Consider the following 23,470-nt stretch of genomic DNA (forward strand, 5'->3'; position numbering starts at 1 on the left):
CTTACAGAATATACATGCGCTATCTGCCAACCTCCTTCTTTGTAATTTTGTGTTTCCCAAATTCTTTTGACAAGAAGGCAAGCACATATATCATTTTTATCATTAAAAACAAAACAAGAGAAACCTTGAATAAAACTTTTTTTACTCTTCCAAGTGCAAGAAAGTGCATCAGCTGCCTGTCACCTGTGTCCTTCATCCGCCCACACCTGGGAGACCCTACTGAGTCTCGATCTCAGAGACAGCAGAGGGTGGCGGCTCCGAGCACAGGCCAGAGGGTCGGCCTTGGTGTGACCGTCAGTGCCTGGAGGGACACTGAGAGTTACACCCTGAAGTTCCCGTGGACTTTCTCTGGGCTGGATCACGTGGCCTTTGGTGTCCTGATCTGGCTTCCCAGCTGCGGCTTCATCCTTCAGTCAACTTTTCAGCCTCCCTCCTTCCCCGTCTTCACTGTGTGCCTCCTGACTAGTTGCTTGAGGAGCCGAGAGAAGGAGAAATACTGTACACTAGTTAAGATGCACTTTGATTGATGATCATCTCTTCTCACGTGGTTACAGGACGCAGCCTTTCATTGTGACTAAGCCATAGAGCACCCGTGGGCAAAGTCCTGAGACAAGCAAGCAGGTGTTTTTTCTGACAGGACATGATGTCTTCCTTCAGCCTTATGTTGTCTCCAATCAAGAAATATCAGCATCGGGAAAAAAATTAGAAATATTGCACCAGTCTCCTTAAATACAGGGAAACAAAGGTGATAGCTGTAAGAAGAGAAAGACTCCACTTTCTCTATTTGAGAATTGAGTAACCGAGGCCTGGCTGTGCCATCTGGTTGGCTGGCCATTCAGGCAGTGGAGCTGTCACTCTCTTTGTTGCCATTAAGTGGAGATTTAACACCATGTCACATACCACCCCTTGTTATCATTGTAATGTGTCCAACTCCAGGACTCCTCAAGAATGGTCAGTTCTCCCTTACACTTGCCAGCCGGGAGTCTCTGCTCAGGCGTTGCGAACACAGCCAGCCCACACTGACGGAAACATCCCAAGTCTATCTATTTAACCGTGAGCTACTTTCCTGTTTTCACATTTGAAATGTGTGTGGCTGTTTGTTCAGAAGTTTGCATCCCTTCAAATAACAGAACAAAGCTACAAAGTTGCAATCTGACTCAGGAATTGCTTGGAAACTCTTTCTTATTCTATGGCTGTTCCAAACTGCTCCATCATTTCAAGTTTAGCCAAAGTCCTTTCTCACCCAGAGAAAAATAAAGCCTCTACTTCCCTGGCCTTATCACCTCCAAGCAGAAGTTTTCCTGCGCAGGTGAGTAAAAGAAGGCTAAAGATTTTTTTGTTAATTAATTAATCAATTAAACACTTATTGAATGCTAATTACTGCATGATACCTACTTCGATAGGTGCTGGTAGTACTGGGACAATGACACCATTTCTCCCCTTGAGGACACAGTGGTCCCTCTTATCTATGGGGGATACTTTCCAAGACCCCTATAGATGCTGAAACTGTGGTAGATACCACATGCTACATATACTATGTTTTTCCTTTACATACATCCTTATGATAAAGTTTAAAAGTTAGACACAATGAGAGATTAACAATAACTAAATAAAATAGAACAATTCTCAACAACATGTTGTAATAAGAGTCACGTAAGTGTGGCCTCTTTCTCAAAACATCTTCCTGTACTATCCTCCCCCTTCTTGTGAGGACGTGAAGTGCCCCAAAGCCTGTGTGATGAGATGAAGGGATGTACTGAGAACGGGCTGCAATATAAAACTTACAGATTGCTTATTTCTGGATTTTCCATTTAATTTTGGGGGGCTGTGGTTGACCACTGGTAACTGACAACACAGAAAGCGAAATGATGGGTAAGGTGGGGGGAGGTCGCTGCTGTATCAGCAAATAACCCCACAGCTGGAGAGTGCGAGTGGAGGGAGAGGGTGTTAGGTATTCAGAAGAGGGGCCCTGGCCTCCTGGAGGGCTCGGAAAGCAGCCCCAGAGGAAGCGAGCACCGACGGGTCTTGAAGGATGAGGAAGAGTTCTCCAGGTAACTAGAAGGAATTCTGAGACAAGGGGATGGCTTGGGGTTCCCAGTGCTTTGGGGTGGCTGGAGGGGAAGGTGAGGCATGGACCATGATGTGGGGGGCAGATCTTGGAGGGATTTATAGGTGTACTGAGTTAGTTAGGTTCTGTCTTGAGATCAAATGGGACCGACCGAAGGATTGTAAGCAGGCGAGTTAGATGATTGAATTTCCACTTTTGGAAGATCGCTGCGGGTGCACAGTAGAGAACAGCTGGGAGGAGTGGGTAGAACCCTGGAGCCAGACACACCAGTTTGGAGATGATGGCAGTGGACCAGGCCTGAGCTAAAGCAGCAACAACAGGGAACAACCAGGCGAAGAAGGCGTCTGGGAGCAGAATGCATAGGGCTTCGGAGCGGACCAGATGGCGGCGGTGGGGGACAAGGAAAAGGTTAGGATGACCCGGGTTTTTGGCTTGAGAGAACCCGTGACTGTCGGTACCAGTAACAGAAAGAAGTAATCCAGAAGAAAGATAAATTTCATTTTTAAAGGCTTGCAGTGTGGCATGATGGTTCTTACTGGGGTGGAAGCTGCCCCAGGCACAACTAAGCTGAGGTGGTCCCGAGTCATCCAGCCAGTGGTGCCCTCAGCCATGGTGCTCTGCCCCAGGTGCTGCACCAGGCTGTGAATGGAGGGCTGAGGGCCAGGCGTCTGTGTCCACCGCACAGTCGCACTTCCTGCCTCCTTACCAGCCTTGAGATGGCGCAAGCTCAAGAGCTTCTGAGCTTCCATTTCGTCATCTCAGATATGGGGACCAAACCCTAGGTTATGAGGACGATCATTATGACAACACCAGAGAAAGTCCTTGGTAAACCATTATCACTATAGTGATCACGGTAAATAGTCATTTCAACAAAGAAGCGGAAAGCAATTGGCCTTGTGCCTAATGGCTATCGGTTACCGCAGACACACGAAAAAACCAGATGGAAAATAGCTAACCTTAGAAATGTGACAGACCTGGGCAGAAGCGAAGCGGGGACTCGAAGGTCTAGCACCTTCTACTTCCTGCACCACAGTGCAAAAGAAGTGACTGTTTTGTGGATGAAGGGAACTACTCTGAAACAGCACGAGGAAGTTTGTAAATTTGAGAACAGCGATCAATAATATTTTTCACTTTAAATAATAATTTCCTTCACTTGGTGTTTCCAGTAAGTTCAGCTGAATTTAAAATGGTAACGTTTTGAAAAATAGGCAAAAAACTGTACTTAAAAAATAACTAAATAAAATTAATTATTTAAAAAAATTAAAATGGTAATGTTTCCTAAATTTCTATGGCCCTTATCAGTAAAACTAAGTGCTTTCAATTATGTGAATTTCATAGAATTCACCTTTTGGAAGTCTGCAGTGACTCTGATACATAGCAGAAATTACTGCACCTGTTTTGTAAATAAAAGAATTAAGGTTTTGCCCTGGCTGGTATGGCTCAGTAGGCTGGCCTGCGAACCAAAAGGTCACCAGTTCAATTCCCAGTCAGGGCACATACCTGGATTGCAGCCAGGTCGCCATTTGGGGGTGAGCGAGAGGCGACCTATCGATGTATCCCTCGCACATAGATGTTTCCCTCCCTTTCTCCCTTGCTTCTCCTGTCTCTAAAAATAAATAAATAAAATCTTCTAAAAGAAGAATTCAGGCTTTAAGGGCCTCACAAGCTACCGGAAGCGTAAACATCCCACAGCTAGCTGGCAACAGCTTGAATCTACATCTGTTGTCTCCAAGACCACGGTTTTTTGTACTGTTTTATGTTATGTGCTTAGAAGGGTCAAAGGCTTTCACACTTTGTGAAATACCGGTCAGCAAACCCCTGGTCGGTGTCTCACAGAACAGGCGAGGTACTTCAGAGAATTCCTCGCTCCGTTCCCAACTCCAGTTTTCCCCAAAACAAGACGCCGGTGGCAGAGGGACTTCGTGGCGGCAGGAAACACTGGGCACCCAGAGCTGTCGGCCTGATGTCCCCACTTTCCTCACTCACCATTTCCCAGGCCTTTCCAACCCGTAGCATGTTTTTGGTTTTATTGGTTTTTTTTTTTTTTTACAAATCATTTGCTCTGTCCCTTAAAATAACAGCCGTTCCATTCAAGTAGCTCCTCCTTGGGCCACTCAGCAGAAGACCTGATGGGAAAGGAACTCTGTGGGCTCACGGAAAGGCCTCCTCTAATTTATCTTTTCACCCTTTTTGTATCAGAATACTAACAGTTCCGTGTTTGATGAGCATGAGCATTAGGGATCCAGAGAAGGAGAGTGTCTGTTACTGTTTGCCGGGTGGAGGTGGGGGGCACGCAGATTGTTTGCTTTTTAGTGATCGCCTGTGCAAAATGACGAATTTCAGGCTGGGCACGGCGTTTTAGATTTCCGTGGTTGTACCGGAGGGAAGACGGGAGGGGCAAAGAAGAGACCGGTGGGAGGCATGTGCCTCATTGGTCTCCACCGGCTCCGCATATGCCCTTCTTCACCTAAATCAAACAGAAACCCGAGTTCCTGACAACACAGGAGTGGAAGACATCAGCAGTGAGTTAAATATCATTGCTATAAATATAAGCCTACACATTGTCAGGCTATAAACGAGTAATTAAGGAAACAGCTAAGGGCCGCTTGGGGAACATACTTTGAGGGCAGCTGCTACAGAAGCTGAACCTGGAGACAGGTTGAAACCCTTGTGTAAAGATACTCCCACCTCGCACCAGTGGCTCCCTCACCTGTGTCCCCAGGTGCTTCGCACAGGCCTCCACTCCAGCCCCGGCGCTGCCTCTCCCACCCTCACGCGCTAAGGGCCCTGCAGAGTCCCTGGCTCGGTAGTACCAGCCGCTCAAACTTTGCAGCACTGAGTGAACCCTCCACGAAAACCCTCCCGGCTCCTCCTCCGCTGGCAGGAGAGCACAGGACAGGGGAGAAAGGGAATCCTCGCCAAACCATCACTGCGCCTAGAGGAGCACATCCGGCCTGAGACCCTGACTTCCTGCATCCTCCAAGGGGCCTGAACACGAGGTGTGACCGGGATTTTCTGGCCACACCAAGGTCTTCGGACTGCTCAAACTTGTTTCAGCTTTCACAGGCAGTCAGTCCGCTTCCTCGCCCCTCGGGCCACGTCTGAAACAGCCCACCTCCCCAAGGCCACTCTCCATTCGGGCAATTCACGCTCATCTGTCAGATCCCTTAGACGTCGGCCCCTCCAGCAGCCTTCCCCGACCTCCGCCGAGTCTGGATCAGGAGCCCTGTCTGTGACTGCCCCCTCTGGGTTCTGTGTTGGAGTTGCCCTTGGGTCGGTTTCTCTTTCTAGACCTTGAACTCTGCCGGGGCGAGAGGCGATCTTGTCCTCTCTTCAGTCCCCACCTCTTACGACACCGCCTGGAGCACAGGAAGGGCTCCCGATACTTGGGAATAAATCGAAGGAGTGGGGTGTCCCCGGAGTGGGGTGTCCCCGGAGTGGAGTGTTAGGCCGTGTGTCTCCCGCACCGAGGTCCCTCCTAGGCCTCAGTGTCACCACAGCTCAGACCCGGGACCCTCCCGCAGAGGCGCACCGTGGCTGGGACCCGCCTCCTTGATCCCGGGCGACCCCGCCCGCCCGCCGTGCGTGGCTGGCAGGAGCTCGCGGGCGGCGGCTCCTGGGCGGGAGCCCGCAGAGCAGGTGGGGGCGACAGCCCCGCCTCCGCGTCCCAGCAGCACCAGAGCTGGCGGCCGGGGAGCGAGCGGGGCGCACGGAGCACAGCGGGGAGCGCAGCCCGGAGCGGAGCTCGGGAGCTGCGGGACGGAGCCCGGAGCCCGGAGCCCGGAGCCCGGAACAGGGAGCCCGAAGCTTGCAGGCGGTGGCGGGGACCTCGGCCGCAGCTAGAGTTCCGTCCGGCCCCAGGCGCGGCCAGCGGCAGGTAGCGGCTCCGCGCGCGTGTCGGGTCGGTGACTGAGGGTTGGGGGAAGGGCTATCGCGGCGGCTGCTCGGCCGGTCCCTGGGCGGAGTGACCCTCGGCGGGGACAGGGATGCCCCTCGCGTGCCCGCGTCCCGTGGGCCTTCCCACGGGGCCGTCGAAGAGGTGCCGCGCTGCACCGGAGCCGACACCGTCTGCCCACCGCGCTCTGCCTCGCGGGGCGGGCCGTGACGGGATCGTGGAAGGAAGCGGTCAGCGGTCAGCGCGGGGGTTGTCGGGTGACTTCCCCGGACCCGACTGTCCAGTGAGCGGCTCCTAGCGCCGAGGCCACCGGCCCTGACCCTTTCCCGAGCTCTCCCTTCCTCCCTTCTCCGTGTCGCCCCCAGAACAAAAGACGGGGGTCTCGCTGAGGCGGGGGCTGTCTCGGAACGCTGGGGTGGAGTAAAGAACTAGGAAATCGCAGAACTGGATGTGGCTTTGGGGACACAGAAACAGCCCCCCGTGTGGATCCCAATCCGGAGATGGGAAGTGACTTGCCCAAGGTCACACAGCTTGTGGTGACCAGGCTGGGCCATGGCGCAAGTCTCGGGACTGCCCTCCCAGGGCTCCAGAAATTTAGATGTGGCCACGAATGGGCTTTAAGGTCCTTTGGAGGAGTCGGGAAGAGGTGGCAGAGACCCTCCTCTCTCCCACCCCCTCAGGACACCCCGCAGGTGGCAGGGCAGCAGGGTTGGGGGAGAGGGAACTGAGGGTCTCCTTGCGCAGTGCGTGTGGGGAGCCCGGCCGGGCCCCGTGGGCGGGCAGGCACTGGCTCGCAGGAACACTGCCTTCTGAACGCGGCGTGCCAGCCGCGTGAAGGTGCCTGCGGCGGGAGCGGGGGCGACTCCGGGACCAAGTGTACGCTGCTCCCTGGAGAGAAGTTCTGCGGGACGGGGGAGTGCTGTTCCCACCCCCACCCCACGTGCCGCGCCCTCCCTGACACCCAGGGTGTTCTGTGACGGCTGTGTTTGGAAGGAAAGTTACTCCACAGCAGGAAGTTGGGCTGTCACTTCGTGTCTCTGAACTTCGGGTCTTGGCTGCTAAACAAGGGTCTTGTTCCACGGGACCTGGGTGATTTAGACTGTTCGGGCCCTTCTCCTTTCCAGAATCTTCCCTCTCTTCAGAGGAAGGATTGGAAGTACATTCCTTGCGGTCAGTAGTAACAGTTATCACTGGGACTCCAACCTTCCCTAAGTACTTTTTCTTCAGCTTTAGACAAAGCTAATTATGGCGATGGATGTTAGAAGAGGGGGTGTCTTTGGGCCTGGTAGTAACTTTGACAGGGCACCAGGTGGGGGGAGTCTCCAGGGGGGCCGGGGAAACTTCCCACCTCCACCTAAGTAGTGACCACACAAGTGTCCACGTGCCAACATTTATGAAGTTATTCCCCAGAGATGTGTGCACGTGGTTTAGGAAAGTCTTCCCTCACCAAGAATGTGAAGAAAAATGGAATGCCCAAGTCCACTCTCTGTGGCAGCCCCCAGATAGTGCAGCTTTCCAGCTGATGCCTTTTAGAGACACAATTAAAAGCCACAGAAACCAAATCGGGGTGGAAAATGAAAAGGGAAAGGGAGCAAAAGAACTTTGGGGAATTACAGGAAATAGAGTAGATGCTGCAGGGTGTGGGTGGAGGATGGGGGTGGGCTTGACCGAATGCCTTAGCATGCACCACCTCATACAATACAACACGACCGTGGCCATGCCTCTCTGCAGCTGAGAAAACAAAAGGTCATGGGGTTACATGCCTTGCTCAGAGGAGGAAGAGTTCAGAACCTGGGTGCACAGACCTCAAATCCTACACACAGGCGACCATAAACAAGCTGTTTGAGCCACTGCTGGAGTCAAGGCAGAGCCCTCCTGCAGCAGAGACCTGAAGGCTGGCTCCCTGCCACGCCCCCTTTGTGTTCCTTTCCAGGAGTCTCTTGTTTGCATATAATTGTCAGTGTGGGGCGGTGTCACACAGCCTGGAGTCAGCCAGCAGCAGAAGGGATGGAGGCAGCGTGTGTCTAAGAACGCACAGTTTTAGGAAGGGGAGGAAGCCAGCTGGTCCAGCCTGGCAGCGCTCTTTTGAGGGGATTTATCGTTCCAAAAGCATATAGTACAGGTTGTGATTTTACAGTCACTTAAGCACACAGGGAGAATAAATAAAGTATCTTAGGAAAGGTCTGAGAAATCAAGGTGTAATTAACTCTAGAAGAGAATATGTAGCATTTTCACCAGGAACAAGCAACTTCCCTACATTCTAGGATTTGTAACTATAAGTTCATTAATGCTTAAGTTAAAAAAAACTACAAAAGTAACTTGGCAAACATTGTTATAAATACCCCTGAAATTTGGTGCAGAAGTATTTGGAACTTTAGGGCACAGTAATGTAAAACCCAGAGGGAAATCTTGAGAGATAGGTCCTCACGTGTGGTCTTCTACCCATTTCCTACTTCTGCCCACAATTCAGAGTCTAGAGAAGTAGGACTGTGTTGGTTTTACCAGCCAGTTTCTGATTGCAGAGTTGAATGTTTGTCTTACTCTTGGGATGATCACATTTTGGGTTGAAGAATCCGGATGAGGTGGGGCAGTTGCCGAGGTCTGCCTGGACGAAGGCGCTCAGCCGAGTGCCATCATGCCTGAAGATGCATCATCACCAAGTTGTCCTTGGGAGAGTCTTGCCTTGTCACAGTGGTGTTCCTGCCATCTGGCTGCTGGAGTATTTAGAAAAGAGCTGTAATGTTTGACTGACTGCAGAGAGCATGGCAAAACAAACTTGGAGAGGGAACTCTTCAGTATGAGCTGGGGTTGATGAGACAATGATTAATTCCTTTTTGTTCAGTATAAAACCAGAGACATAGGGTTCCCAGCTGATGTAGAGAAGGCATAGCACATATGTTTTCTCCGTGGCTCCAGCCAGTAATACACCTGAAACTCCCCCTTTGCAACAGACCTGTTCCTTAGACCTGTTCAAGTGGGAACCTGACCTGTTCCGTTATGCAGCCGGGGAACCGTGCCGTGTGCCGCAGCAGTGGTGTGCCAAAGAGACACAGTGAAGCGGAACAAGTGTGGCCCAAGAGCCCGCAAGCCTCTTGGGGGCCAGGCACTGTGGAGGATGATTTTCAAGTGTATCTTGAAGGAATATTCATCCTGCGTGGGTGATGTATTCCCACAAGACACTGATTCTGAGAGAGTGCCGTGGAGAAATGAGTGCCAGGCTGCCAGGGGACTGTAAATCAGCTCCTGGAAGGAGGCAGGGAGAGGCGGGGGCCAGCCTCTGTCCTTAAGTTTCTGGAACCACGCGTGTGTGCAAGTGCATGCGCGTGTCAGGGCAAAGCACCCGGGCTGCCACGCACTCAGCTAAAGGCTCACAGGTATTGAGCACTTAGAGTGCTGGTCTAGGCTACGAGCTTTGTACTATGTGTAAAATCACCGAAACAGCCTCATCAGGGAGTTGATTCTTCTTATTCACGTTATCGGCCAGGACACAGACAGAAGCCAAGAGCTAATGCGCTCTAAGAATGATCATGTCACACCCTGCTCTGGTCTGCCGGCAGCCCACTCTGAACCCCAAGGTGCCCTTCACCTGTCTGACTCGCCCTATTGCCCCCGAGCTCCTGGGGGCAGGGACTGGGCCCACTTCACCTCTGTTCCTGCACTTGGGCCATGCCTGGCCATAAGAGGCACTGAGTGCAAGAGTGAGTGAGTGAATGAATATTTTTATGATGCAAGATCAAAAGCCAATTATTTGTGGATTACTGGTCCTTTGGATTTTTACTGCCTCATTCTGTCTATTGATACGGATTCTCTAGCATCAATGTGTGAACGAAGTGTATGATAGATACCTCCTTTAAAGGCGGAAAATGCTAAGCTCAGGCCTCTACTTCTTTTAGAAATTAAATATTTATTGTTTCTTCTCTTGTATGACTTATGTAATTCAGACTGCCTGGGTTTGAATCTTGCTTCCATTACGTGTTATGTGGTTTCGGGCACATTCCCTAACTTCCCTGAGACTCAGCTTTCTCATCTGTGAAATGGACACCATCACAATGGTACTTATCTCCTATCTGGGCAAATAAAATAGTTTCAGTACTAGGACAGTGCCTCGTTGATAACAAGGTTCGATAAACTAGGGATTACTTATTATTATTATTATTATTATTATTATTGTTATTATTATTATTATATGATGCTTTAAAAAATTATTTGCCTTAAGTTTTCCCTGTTCCATAAAGCCTTTGAGGAGCTTACAAAAATAGGTAGTAAGCAACCCAAAATTCCTAGGTAATGAAACTGGAGCCAAGAGAACACACAGACTAGAAAATGAGGTAAAACCAGAGCTGTTTTAGAGAACAAGAATATGTGTTAAGGCACAGGTATTCTCCAGAGATGCGTTTACTACTAGCAGGTCTAATGTAGTTTCTGGAGATGGGATTAGAAATCTGTCAGCTTCCCAGTAGCCAAAACAAAGAGGAAAATACGAACAGGTGTTACTCGATCCACAGTGACCACGAGATAAAAACAGATCAGTTACCCAGCTTTTCCTGGTCCTGAAAACTGGGATAATTTTCTCCTGATGGGTCTTCAAAGCAGTCACTGTCGCCATAGATCTAAGTCTCCAGCCTGGTCCCTGCCCTGAGGACAATGGAAACTTTGTGGAAGAAGGCAACAGCGAAGTGTTTGCTATAATGTTACTACTGACCATAGTTCCAGAGACCCAATCCCGGAAACCAGCCGGGAACGGGAACGCAGTCAAAGCTCTTCTGTGAGGGGCCAGAAGTCTGTGGTGCGAGGATGGGCTACTTCCTGTTTTACTGTGCACCCGAGAGAGTAGAAAGATTCTTTTTCCAAAGGTTATCGTTCTTGTGAGAATCAGGTGAACAATTCCCTTTTAAGAACATTTGTTCTGGCTAAAGCCATGGAAATGAGCCAGAAGGGTTCACCCGATGCAGACAAAATCCGAAGGGTGTCATCACGCAGGCACACTCATTAATAGACACGTGTGTGCTGGTGGATTTTCTTATTATTGGTGGTCCCCTCAGCTCCCTTTAGCTGCAGTTTTATCAGACTGTTTGGAAAAAGAGAACCCCAGTGCTCTCCAGTATCTCTTAAGCCCCTATTGCTTTCGGTATGTCTCGGAGGTAAGAACAAATAATACTTTATTTTAAACTACTTTTAGTAATTGAAATAATGATGTTTTTGAGATGTATATATATACTAAAAATTTGGGTATGTTGTGCATATACACGTATGACTTTCATCAGGATTCCAGCAGCCAAAACAAAACAATGTACCCGTCAGAATCTGGCTCAAACAGTTACAAGTTCCGTTGTGCTGTGGAACTGGACTCCCAGGAAAAGCAGTCCAGGGCCAGTGCAGGAGGCCAAACGGTGCTATCAGGGCATCAGCCTGTTTTCATCACCTTGGCCTGTAGGACCTCATCCTAAATCTGGTTGCTTTGTGGCCACAAAGTGGCTGCTGCATCTCTGGGTTTACCTCTGTGGTACGGGCAAAAGAAGAGGAAGGTGTAAAAGCCAAAGACTGAGGGCCCTTCTACTGGGGAGGTATTGCTGTTTTATTCAGCAAGTTGATGCTCTCCTTGGGGACTTCTACCTCATCTCATTGGCCAGGATGGTGTCACAGGGTTCCTTTAAATGTATAACAGTCTGAGAATTTTAGCTGAGCAAATTGCAACTGCCACCCCTCCCCCAAATTAGGGCTTCTGCTATGAGAAAGAAGAGGGAACCGTCGTTGAGTAGGCGACCAGCAGTATCAGCCACCTGACTGACTTCCATCATTAGCCATCCATGTCCCTGACTTCATTAGACAATACAGAAGGTGACTCAGTACCTTAAAATGCTATAATTTCCCAGTTCTCTGTACAGTTCGCATTAGAAAATGGAACACACCCGGCTGCCTTATGTTAAGATTCCCACATCGTTATCACCAGCCCTGCTTTTCTACATTTCAGATCTAAATTTCCATTTGCCCAAAGCACCTCGTGTGCTTCAGATTAGACTCACTTTTCCCTCCCTGTTCACCCCCACACTTTCTCCTGTCTTCTTTAACACCAGATTGTCTTGGCAAGGAGCCCCAGGGTTACCCCAGCCTCTTCCTCCCCACTCATCCCGGACATCCAAAACAACACCACCCTGGGTCCTGTCCCACTGCCTGTCCTAGCTCAAATAGACGCCCATGTTCCATCATGTGGATTGGCCCACGTATATGCTGCTGCTTCTCCCCGTAATTCATTTTCCACACAGGATGCCCAGGGTGCTGTCTTTAAAAGAAGAATGGCTAGTGTCATTCCTTTCTTTAAAAGCCTACAAAATAAGCTGCGAACTCCTTGACAACCTGGCTCAGTGCGCACATGCTCCTTGTCTCCAGTTGCCACACGTCCACACACAGCACAGCTTTGCTCTGCCCTCCCCCCCACCCCCTTCAATTGGGGGCAGTGCCTGGCTCAGAGCCCTCCTTGCTTTTCACTTGTCCATAACCCAGGGAAGCAACTCAGTACATATTTATGCACATTTCCAAAGCATTTTATATTTCTATTAATATTTTTGTTCTGGATTCTGTTTTGCCTGATGTTAAACATGCTGCACCAGATTTAAACAATAAATGAAATAAAGTAACAGCCTTCTGAGATTAATGCACATGCCCTGAACGTCACTCTTTGGAAGCATCCAATTCAGTGTTTTTTAAAATATTCGGAGTCACACAGCCACGCCAACCTCTAATTCCAGAACAGTTTCCTCACCCCACAAAAAATCCATTAGCAGTCACTTCCCAACCCTCAGCCCTGACAACTGCTAATCTGCTTTGTATTTCTATGGACTTACGTATTCTGGACGTTTTGTGTAGAAGGAATGGTGCAGCATGTGGCCTTTTGTGACTGGCTTCTTTCACTAGCTTGACGATTTGGGCGTTTATCCAGGTTACAGTGCGTATCAGCACCTGCAGGGCCGTGTGCATCGGCACTTCCTTCCTTTTTGCTGCTGAACAGTATTCCATACGACGGCCATACTGCAGTTTGTAGATTCACTCCTACATGGAAGGACATTTGGGTGGTTTCTAGATTTGGGCCCTTAGCAACAACACTACCATAAACACTCACGTGTAAGTTTTTGTGTAGGCATTCGTTTTCATTTCTCGGAGTGGAATTGCTGGGCCTGCTGATAACTGTTTAACATCTCGAGGAACTTCCCAACTTCCCCACGGGGCTGCCCCATCGGCACCCCACCCTCGGTGTACGAGGGGAGGGGTCTACACCAGGTTTTCGTGTCTACCCTGGGTTTTCAGTCATCTCCTTTCAGAGTTTTAAATGTCCTTTGTTTTAGCATGTCTCTCATGAAGAAGACAGAGCTGATTTTTTAGAGCAGTTTGCATATTTCTGTCTTTTAGTAAGGGAATTTAATAATATGTTTACAGTTATTGTGACTGACATGTCAGAACTCACTTTGTCCTTTTATATACTGTATGCTTCATTGTTACCTTTTTCTTTTTCCCTGTTTGCCTTTTCCTAGAAAAATGCCTGGCACATAGTAACTTTCCATATGTAAGAATATAGACTACCATTTGTGGATAGCAGCCATGTGTCTATAGGTTGATTTATTCATCAAATATATGTATATTGATCACTGCGATTCCTGTGTACGATTTTGCTGCATGACTAGCAGAGCATCTAACACAGAGAAGAAGCTCAGCAGATATTCGCTCACTGACTATTCACAGTCCACTGCGCTCATCACAGGTTGGGTGGAGAAGTGAACGGTGCCCGCAGGTCTGGGGTCAGTTCACTGAGGCTCGGTATGGTCCTGTGATGTCCCAACTCTTGACCTTGGACAAATTACTGTATATCTTGGGAGCCTTTGTTTCTTCATCTGTGAAATGGGAGAATAACATCTGTCATGTAGAGTTGTTTCAGGGGATGAAAAATAACTATGGAAACAACAGTCAAGGTTCCCAGCACAGGCGATTCACTTCGTGCATGTGGATTATCGATGTGTTGGTGAACCGTTTGACAAAGCCTCTGCTAGCCACATATGCCAGTGTTAAAATATCAATTGTGTTTACCCAGGGAATGAACTTGCAGTAAAAAGTGGCATTGACCCCTTTGCTATGTGTCTGACATAAATTACTGCTGCCCTAATAGAGCAGGGGACATTTTTTCCTCAGATGCTAGAACCAAGCAAAAGGACTAAGGGTGTGCTTTGTACTGTCTTTTAACGACAGAAATAGATTTTAAATCTGTAGTATTGCTTAAAGCCATTGGCTTTTCTAACACCCTTTTAGACGAAACATTTTTCTTCAGTCGGCTACTCTCCAGCCAATACTGCAGCTTCAGAAATAGGTAATCTAACTGCCCCCAAACAAGATAAGCCGGCAAACATTTTTCCCAAATTAAAAATGAATTCCCCCCCATTTTAACAGCTTTTGCAGGACTCTTTTTTTCCCCACCCAAATGTGTATTGCCTAAGGTTTTAGAAATTCACCTGCAGACTGACAGGGATCAGTGACCGCTGGAAGCAGCTCACAGATGATCCGTGCCTCACGGACAGTCCCGCACCCAAACTGCCCCTCGCTGCGTGCTAACAACCACGGGTTGGGAGAGGACCAAACCTTCAGAGTTGGGGGTTGGTGTGAAGAGGGCCTTTATTCTGCCCTTGGCTATTTTCTGAGCACCTGGGTCTGTCACCTCGGACACTCGTGGGTGGCTGTGGGGGTGATGGCCAGCTGTTTTGGAAGTGTGTGTGCAGGGCCAGCCCAGGGAGGCCCAGGGTCAGCCTGCAGCAAGATCCTTTCGGGCTCAGCCTCTGGTCACCAGGCAAATGGCCAAGACGAAGTCACGTTTTTCTTTATTCATTTGTATTTACCTTTTAGATGTGGAGAGGTCTCATACTTCATATCATGCAACACATTTTTAAAAACATTGCTTCACAGTAGTCCCAAGAAGGCAATCCAGAACTTTTACTTTTTAAATTAGTCTTTCGGACAGGTAATGATGCAGGCATACTTCAAATGTGTGAAAAGGATATGCCAGTCTTTTTCATACCCCAGTCTCAGGCCCTCTTGTTATCCATTCTTCCAGAGATGTTTCAAACATATATATACACACGAGCATGTATGTGTGTATATGTCTTATATATGTTACAGGTGTGCTTATAGGCACACACACATAACATAAGTAATGGCATGCTCATTCCATATGTACCTTTCTGCTGCTGGCTTTTTTCACTGGACATGACCTGGAGACCCCTCCACAGTGACGCGTGTACGACGGCCATGTTCTTTCCAACAGCCACCTGGTGTGCCATGAAAAGGTACGGATTGTAATTTAATAACCGGCTGCCAGCCAGTGGCTCTATAGGTTATATCCAGCCTTTGGCTATTAAAAAGAATGCTGCAATATACATTATTTCCCACCACTGTATCAGTGAGATGAATTCCTAGAATTAAAAGGTGTATATTTTTAATTTTTGATACACATTTGCTCATCACCCTTTACAGAAAAGAATATCGATTTCTATGTCCACCAGTAACTACGAGGGTCTGCCCCCTGAGCTTTCCCCACCACACCTCCGTCAGATCCCGATCTCGGCCAGTCTAAGTGAGAACGGGTCCGAGTGTGGTTCTGCCTCGAGTTGTCTCTTTCTGAATACAGTTGAAATGCCACTCGTGCTGTCTCCTCGGTGAACTGTCGGCCCCTGTTCATTCTTCTGCTGTGGAACCGATCATTACTATGACTTTGTGGGAACACCTTAAACAGGAAGTGAAGGGAAGGGGCCATTCGCTGTCATTTTTATTGTGCTGTAATTTCTCCCCATTTGTGATAGGACTTTCCTTGTCAATGTCATTTTTCTCCAATTTGCAGTGTGGCTTTTGGCTTTGTTTATTGTGGTTTTATGTCTGTATGTATGTGCTTATTTTTGTAGAAACCTTTTTCTTTATAGCTTTTAAAAAGACTTTTCTGACTTTGAGAACTTAAAAAAAATTCTCCTATATTTTGTTCTAGTATGATTCTAATGTCCTTTCTAAAAAAAATTACATTTCTTATCCCTTTGGAATATATTTTAATGTAAGACATGAGATCCCTACGTGGTTTTCTAACTTTTTCCCCAGATTGCTACCCAATTGTCCCAATAACTTTAATTAATAGTTTATCTTTTTCCCACTTATATGCAGCATCTTTCTCTTTATCATAACCAGATTTTCCAAAAATTAGGTCAATTTCTAAACTCTTTGTTCCATTCACCTCCCTACTTCTCCATTTAACAGTACCAAATTTTTAAAATAAATGTGGCTTTATGATTTATTTAATATCCGGTGATTTTAGGTTTCCATGTGAACTGTAAAATCACCTTGTCTGGCTCTTTTAAAATAAAGTTATTTTCATTGTGATCAATTAAATTTACAAATATAAAGAACATGAGTATTTATATGATATTTAGTTTTCCTAACTAAGAATAAAATATAGTTTTCAGTGTCTTCCCTTCATCTCAGTAATGTTTTAACGTTTTTTCATGTCAGTCTTTTCACCTTTTGTTAAATTTATGCTTAGGTAGGTTTTTAACAAGTTGCTATGGTAAATATAATTGGTGCTTCATTATATTTTCTAACAGTAATTGTTTATATGAAGGAATACTTCTGAATTTTTTCTATTGGTTTGGAGGAGCCAGCTTTTCGAATTCTCTCACTGTTTGAAATAACTTTTCTGTTGATTCTCTCAGAATCATGGGCATTGCCACATCATCTTGGAAAAAAAAGATCATTGAACCTTCTTTCCAAGTATTACATATTTTATTTCTTTCTCTTACCTAATTAAAATGACTACCACCTTTAGGATACTGATAAACAGTAGTGGCAATGGGGACATCCTTGTCTTCTACCTGATTTTAATTGGAATTCATTCTTTCCTCATTTACCATGATGTATTGTGAGTTATAAATATAACAGGAGAGGATCTTATGATTTTTTTCTTTTGTGCTTGTAATATGGTGAATTCAATCAGTAGATTTTCTAGCAGGGAAACAGCCTTACATTTCATTGCTACTCGGCTGATATACATTATTTTTAATGGGTTGCTGAATTCTGTTTACTTACACTAACTGTTTTTTCCCTCCATATTCATAAATGAGGTTGGTCAGCAGTGTGGTTTGTTCTGTTTTTCTCAAGCTTGGGTCTGACTACTACACGGTAACTAACCGCTCCTTGGAGGACGGGCACGTTCAGCCTGGGACCTGTGTGCCCTTCATGCTTCTTAGGGGTTTGTCTCTGGCAACTTCGCTTTTTCTTCTGCTTAGATTTCTTCCTGTCTTGGCTGGTTTAATAATTCACATCTTCCTAGAAGGTTATCCATTTTGATCCAGGATTTCCAATTTCTTTGTCTAGATTTAAGCGAAATTTTTTCATGTCTTCCATTGCTATCGTTTATTCTCCCCTTCTCATGCCTTATTTTGCATATTTGTGCTTTCTCTTTTCTCTCGTCCTCATTTTTGATTAGGTTAGCGGATTACTTAGATTTATTTTCTGTTTTTCAAAGAATAAATTTTTGGATTTAGTAGATTTACTGGCAGTGAAACGGCACCAGAATGTTACAGGCAACTGGACCTCAACTCAGCGACCATGGCACTTGAGTTCTGGCTGGGAATGAATTCAGAGCCAACACTTGAACCCTAAGAGAAAGTTTACTTGAAAAGTCAAAAAGGTAGAAGTGAGCCATAGAAGAAATGGGCTCAGGAAACAAGTTACTTGTTTGTCTCTTGTCTGGTTTTGCTGCCTTTCCAAGCCTGGAGCTGAAACACAACTGTGACCTGGATATATTTGATGCAGGTCAGAACCTCACTGTCCTGGGGGCTCAATGCTTAAGGTTTATACTGTGGTCTTGTTCATTCCCTGTCTAAGGGGGCCTAACCTGCATGATTGGTGACATGCCAGGGGAGAAAAGGTCATGAATCATGTGACCAGCGACATGAAAGGTCAGGGGTATAAACTGCATGATCAGTGATATGCTAGGCAAGGGAAGGGCACCCTGGGGGTGAGGCCCTTGTCTTCCCAGTTTTGTCTGTTGTGAGGTACCTGGGGATTCCACCCTGGTGGCCGCCTATCCCTGGTCCCGCGTCCCTGCTCTGCTCCTGTCCAGTCTGACCACAGTTTCGTCAATGATCTCTTTTCTAATTTCCAGCTATCTGTTTTTTATTTCATCATTAAATGCCAATTCCTTTCTTCTGCTTCTTTAGTTTTATGATAGCGTTTTCTACTTCTTGAGAGTTTTGCATTCTTTATTTTAAAAACGTAATTTCATAGAGCTATGACTTTCGCTCTGAATCACGCTTTAGCTGTTTCCGTAGGTTCTAGTTTGTGATGTTTTCATTATTTTTATTTTCTAGGTATTCTTTAATTCAGGTATTTATATCCTCTTTGTTCAGGGTTACAGAAATCTAATTTTTATCCCCAAATGAATTCACATTTCTGAGTTTCCCTTTCCTTATTATCTTGGGTTTCCAAAATAGAGAGAACACAGATATTTTCACCCCACCATCTGCAAAGCAGAAGTCCTTGAACTCAGCTTTACTTTGAAATGTGTTTTCTGATTTAAAAGAGTATAAAGACTCCTCTCTGCTGCCCTTTAAGACGTGTTTCCTTTTTCATTTCCAATAAGCCACCATATCTTTAATGAAGAAAATTGCATTTGAAAGAACTTAGCTCTTTGGATAGGATCATATATTCTTTTTCATTTCTTTAATCCTTATCTCAAAGCTGTCTGCTTTCAGGCCCACATTCATGCAAATTGGGAAAGAAGGAGAAGCCTGTGCCTCTTTGTAAATGGAGAAGTAGATGGGCAGTAGAGTGAGAATTGGAGACCAGTTCCCCCAACTGGCCGAGTGAGTACAAGGGTCCCTCTTTGATTCCATCATTTCTAGCAGGGGAAGCTTTTCTAGTGAGCACTGTACATTTTGAGACCCCCAACCTCCAGAATCTGTTCCCACACTGATAACAAGGTCTGCCGTTGGAAGGGAATTTCTCCTGCACTTCCCTTCCCTTCTTATTTTAGCTAGTAATATTTTTCTTTAATAATCATTAAGATTATTTCATCTGCAGACTCACCCAGAACTTACCTCACGTTCTTCGGCTGAGGTACATCTCCATGTTTTGCTTGAGTGGTTGGTCTGATGATCCCTGATGTACAGGCGCTGGCAGAAGTAAGGCTGGCTTGAGTGCGGTTGGTAGGGTATGGGAATGTCTCACATGAGGTGGATAGCAATTTGAATATTTCACCTACAATGTCACATGGTACGCTTGACTATGATATTGTTATGTCATAGAATTACATGCTTATGATTTTGTGATAAAAATGGGGCACTATTTATGCCAGACCCTGTATATGTTTTCTCTTTATTCCCATAGCAATACCAAGGCAATGGTGTTTGGCATTACCTTTGACCTTGGCAATACCAAGATACCTAAGACACAGTCTCTACCTTTGAATCATTCAGTAGGCTGTTATTGAATGGTGGGAGATACACAGGCACATGAACAGAAAATTGCCAGAGTGCCTATTGCCATAATAAAATTGTGAACAAAGTACTACAGGATTAGGTGTCTGTGCCAAGAGAGGAGGAGCTTTGTGCAGAGATGCTGGTGCCTGAGTGTGTTGTAGAAGACTAGAAGGAATTTTCCAGGTGGAGAAGCCCATCACATACAGCCTGAATGGCATGGACAAAGACATGGACCCATTAAGGAAAAGTATGTAAGGAAATGTGACAAGTGTGGTGTGTTCAAAGGATAGGACATGTCAGACAGAGTGGAGGATAAGATTAGAACTTGACTCTCTAAAGAGCCTTGAAAGGAGTAGGTGTTACATTGAGGAATGATGCCCTGTCATCTGAGAGGTGAGACCTCTGGCCAGTTGACCAGATGTGGCTGCCAGTGAATTGTGCTGGCTGTCATAGGAAGGAATCTGCCTAGTGGCAGAGATGAGGGTGGCTCCTTGCACCAGGTTGTTCTGATGGAGTAGGCAGTTAGACAGGAGCAGAGTAAGAATGATAAGCCAGGTACAGAAGGTCACCAGGGAGGAAAGCTGAGGGTACCTAGCAACAGGCAAAACTGAGAACACAAGACTTTGCCCCCCACGGTGACCTTTCCTTCCCTCGCATATCATTGGTCGTGGGACTTAGAACCCCTGACCTTTCATATCACTAGTCATGTGGTTCAGACCCCCCCCCACCAACCTTCCCTCCCCTGGCATGCCGCTAGTCAGGTGGCAGACCCCCTTAGCAGAGGAGCTGGGGCTGGAGAACAGCCTCATGTCACCCCCTGGGATAACTACTCCCTTAAGCCCAAAGCTGGCAAGACAAAGAGGTTCTGAACCACGTCAAACAATCTTAGGAACAAAGCCTTGGGTCTGCTGACCACGACCAGAGTTTGGGTCAAACGAGGGATGACATCTGGGCCTCAGTTGTGTTTCAGTGCCAGGCCCAGAAACCTTCCCTCTGCCTTTCTCCTTCCTAAGTGACAAGTGTCCCCCCCCCCTTTTTTTTTTGCCTCTGTAACTTGTTTCCTGAGCCCATATAGCCCAGGTGGCTCACCTTTTCTCCCTCCATGACTTTCTAGATAAATGTTCTCTTATAATTGGAGTTCCATGGCTCTGAATTTTTTCTTTGCCAAACTCAAGCACTGAGGTTGCTGAGCCAAGGTCTGGTAGCATTTTGGTGCTGTTTCACCACTGACAGTTTGAGGTTCTGGCAGAACCTCACCCTCCTGTGAGGGACGGAAGGTGCCAGAATCTGCTTGGTCCTTGTCTGGACCAAGCTGTAGATGTAGGAATAAGGTGAAAATACATAAACTCACATGAAGTCTCAGAAATATGGGTTTATCTTACAGACTTGTACCCTCTGCCATCTCTGGTCTGTACATTTTTTTCTCTCTGATGCTCAGAACAGCATTTTCAGGAATAGTTGCAATCCTAAATGAAAAGGCACCACCTTTGCTTTAGAGAGTAAAAGACGGCCCTTTCCATAAAATCTAACATCATAAAATAGGGAGAGGGTACTTTATTTTGTAAAATGACTCATTTTTATCACATTGATTGTGAGTTATTGTTGAATAATAAACTTCTTTTGTGTATGCAAAGCATACCTCAACTTTCTAAAATTAGAGATGCCATTTTTCGGAAGCATAGCTGTTATGTAAAATGCAGCTTGCTTATAAACATGTGATTAATATCATGTATTTTTAATAAGCCTAGTTCTTATTTTAGCAAATTCAAAGGCAGTAAAATAAGTTAAAAGACAGGAAATCAGTATTTTCTCTATTCACCCTCGGGATCCACACACAAAATTTTCATGGCGTTTAGCTATAACATAGATACCTGAGTTGATGATAAATACTACCAATATCTCCCATTTTCCCTTCACCAAAGACTGTGCAGATATTATAATGAATTCAATGAATAATCTGAGAACAGATCTGTGTTTCAGTAAGAATCTCATTTGGAAAAGCAATTTAGGAGTTCATTGTAGGTGTGACTTACTAGGTTTCACACTAGATTGTGGTTCAAGTGTGTCTTCGTTTCAGAACTCACACAGACAGTGCCGGAGGCATTTCAGAAGCTGATTAACTTTACTATCTGGGTAGAGCTGAGCTGATTCAGCCTCAGCAGCCCCTGGTGGAGCTGGAGTTTCTCAGTTGTCAGAAATTCTTCACGTCACCCACGTGAGAAGTGAATGGGCATTCAGGTCGGTTTCTCTTTCACTTTTGAGTGCCAGTTCCAATTCTAAGTACCAATGCCAACTGCATGGCACTGGACGGTCAAAATTAAATGTGTTCACAGAAACAACCTCTTTGGCAAACGTCACTTACGACTGACCGTATGCAACAGAGTTTCATCATCGGGTATATTCTAGAACAGGTCTTTTCAAACTTTAGGAGGCAAAAAAATCACTCGTTGATAAGATATTCCTCATGATTCTGTTTCAAGGGATATTTCGGGAACCCTGAGGATGTGGCGAATGGGGCCACATTCTTAGCAACTGATGACACAGGGTACATCATGGTGGGGTGCGGGGGGCACCTCAGTGGAAGACCCTGGAGGTCTTTTCGTGGAACTGCCTCCTGAACCCTGGACTCTGCTCGCTCCCCACCATGCTGCCCCTCCTTCTGCTGGCAGGGCTCAGCGTTCCCAGACTGCAGTGGAGTGGCCATGCATGGCTCAGGCACGATGAATATGAAAGGCAAGGGTGCTTGGGACTTTAATAAATTCCAAATCCTCGCCCCTAAAAAAAAGGGAGAGAGAGATTCTGATTCAGGTGCAGGGTGGAGACGTGGCCTTTCTTACACGCTTCCACATTCGAGAGCTACTCAAAGCCAGCCGTCAGACCAGCAGTGTTGGCCTCACTTGGACGCTCGTTACGAATGCAGAATCTCAGGCCCCAAACCCAGACCAAGGGAATCAGAACCTACATTTTGAATCTTAGCTCCTCCATTGGTCCGCTGGCTAACTTTGAGCAACTTTCTGAACCTCTCTGAACCCCTCGGTTTCCTCATCTCAAGAATGGAGATGATAATAGTATCTGTCCAGTTGGAGTGTTGGAGGCTGAGATGGGTTATGAAAAGCTCCGACAGCAGGGCGTGACACGTGCACACGAAGGGTTGTGTCTGGGCTGACTTATTTTACAAACAGCAAGGACTGTGTATACTGTGCTTCGCATTTCCCCCTGCCCTGTCCCTTGTTTTTCTGCCAAATGCCCCCACCACCCTAAAAGACTAAATATTTTCAGGAGTTTATATCCTTGAGGACAGTGAGTGTAGCAACTTGCCCCTTAGCCTGTAAAGGAAGGTCTTAACCAGGAGAGGTGGGCCTGGGGCAGGTGATCTTATATTATAGGCAGGAAGTCCCAGGGGAGGGCTGGGTCCAGGGGATTCCCATCTGCTCCTGCTCCGTAAATGAAGAGGAAGGGGCTGCAGAAAGTCGCTCCTCAATCATTTTCATCATCACCTGTGGAGAAGGGATTTTTAAAAATTCTTTCTTATTTTACTTACAGCTCTGGCACCTCTGCCACGTGCTTTTTGAGAACCTTTTTTGTTTGTGCCTTCTATGCTCCTGGGCTAGTGGGTTGACTTCCTGGCTGCAGGGTCCTTTGATCAATAAATGACGCATGTGTGGGTGACGGGACCCCGCTGAGACCTCAAAGTGAGAGATGGGCCACCTCTCTGGCGCCTTCACCTTGAGTAGCCCAGGCGTAAGAAATCTCTGCTCTTTTCCCTGATTTCATAGCCAAAGAAACAAGAGACTCAGTGGGACAGTGTAAACACATGGAAAGTTATGAGCACATGGAGAACCTTATTTTCAGATTCCTATTGAAATGTATTTTTAGAACCAGCAAAAGATGCCTTTGCCCAATAGTGGCAGTAATCCTTCTTGCTTATATTTTTTAAATAGGCACATTTTCTGCTTGTGAACAGCTGCAATCTTACAAACTACTCTTGTGGGGGGGGGGGGGTATGAG

General features: G+C 46.6%; 1 protein-coding gene across 5 annotated transcripts in view; it reads left to right on the plus strand.

Annotated features, from left to right (window-relative positions):
* Positions 1 to 5,854: 5,854 nt before the first annotated feature.
* Positions 5,855 to 23,470, plus strand: part of WIPF3 (WAS/WASL interacting protein family member 3) — a 74,234-nt gene continuing 56,618 nt past the window's right edge. For all 5 annotated transcript variants that reach the window (XR_008391258.1, XM_037126483.2, XM_037126485.2 and 2 more), the window contains exon 1: positions 5,855 to 5,945. The gene's annotated coding sequence lies outside the window, so the exon portion shown is untranslated. The remainder of the gene's footprint in view (positions 5,946 to 23,470) is intronic.

This window comes from Artibeus jamaicensis, unplaced genomic scaffold (genome assembly GCF_021234435.1).
Source record: "Artibeus jamaicensis isolate MK-2021 breed Jamaican fruit bat unplaced genomic scaffold, CSHL_Jam_final contig_3230, whole genome shotgun sequence".
Taxonomy (NCBI): domain Eukaryota; kingdom Metazoa; phylum Chordata; class Mammalia; order Chiroptera; family Phyllostomidae; genus Artibeus; species Artibeus jamaicensis.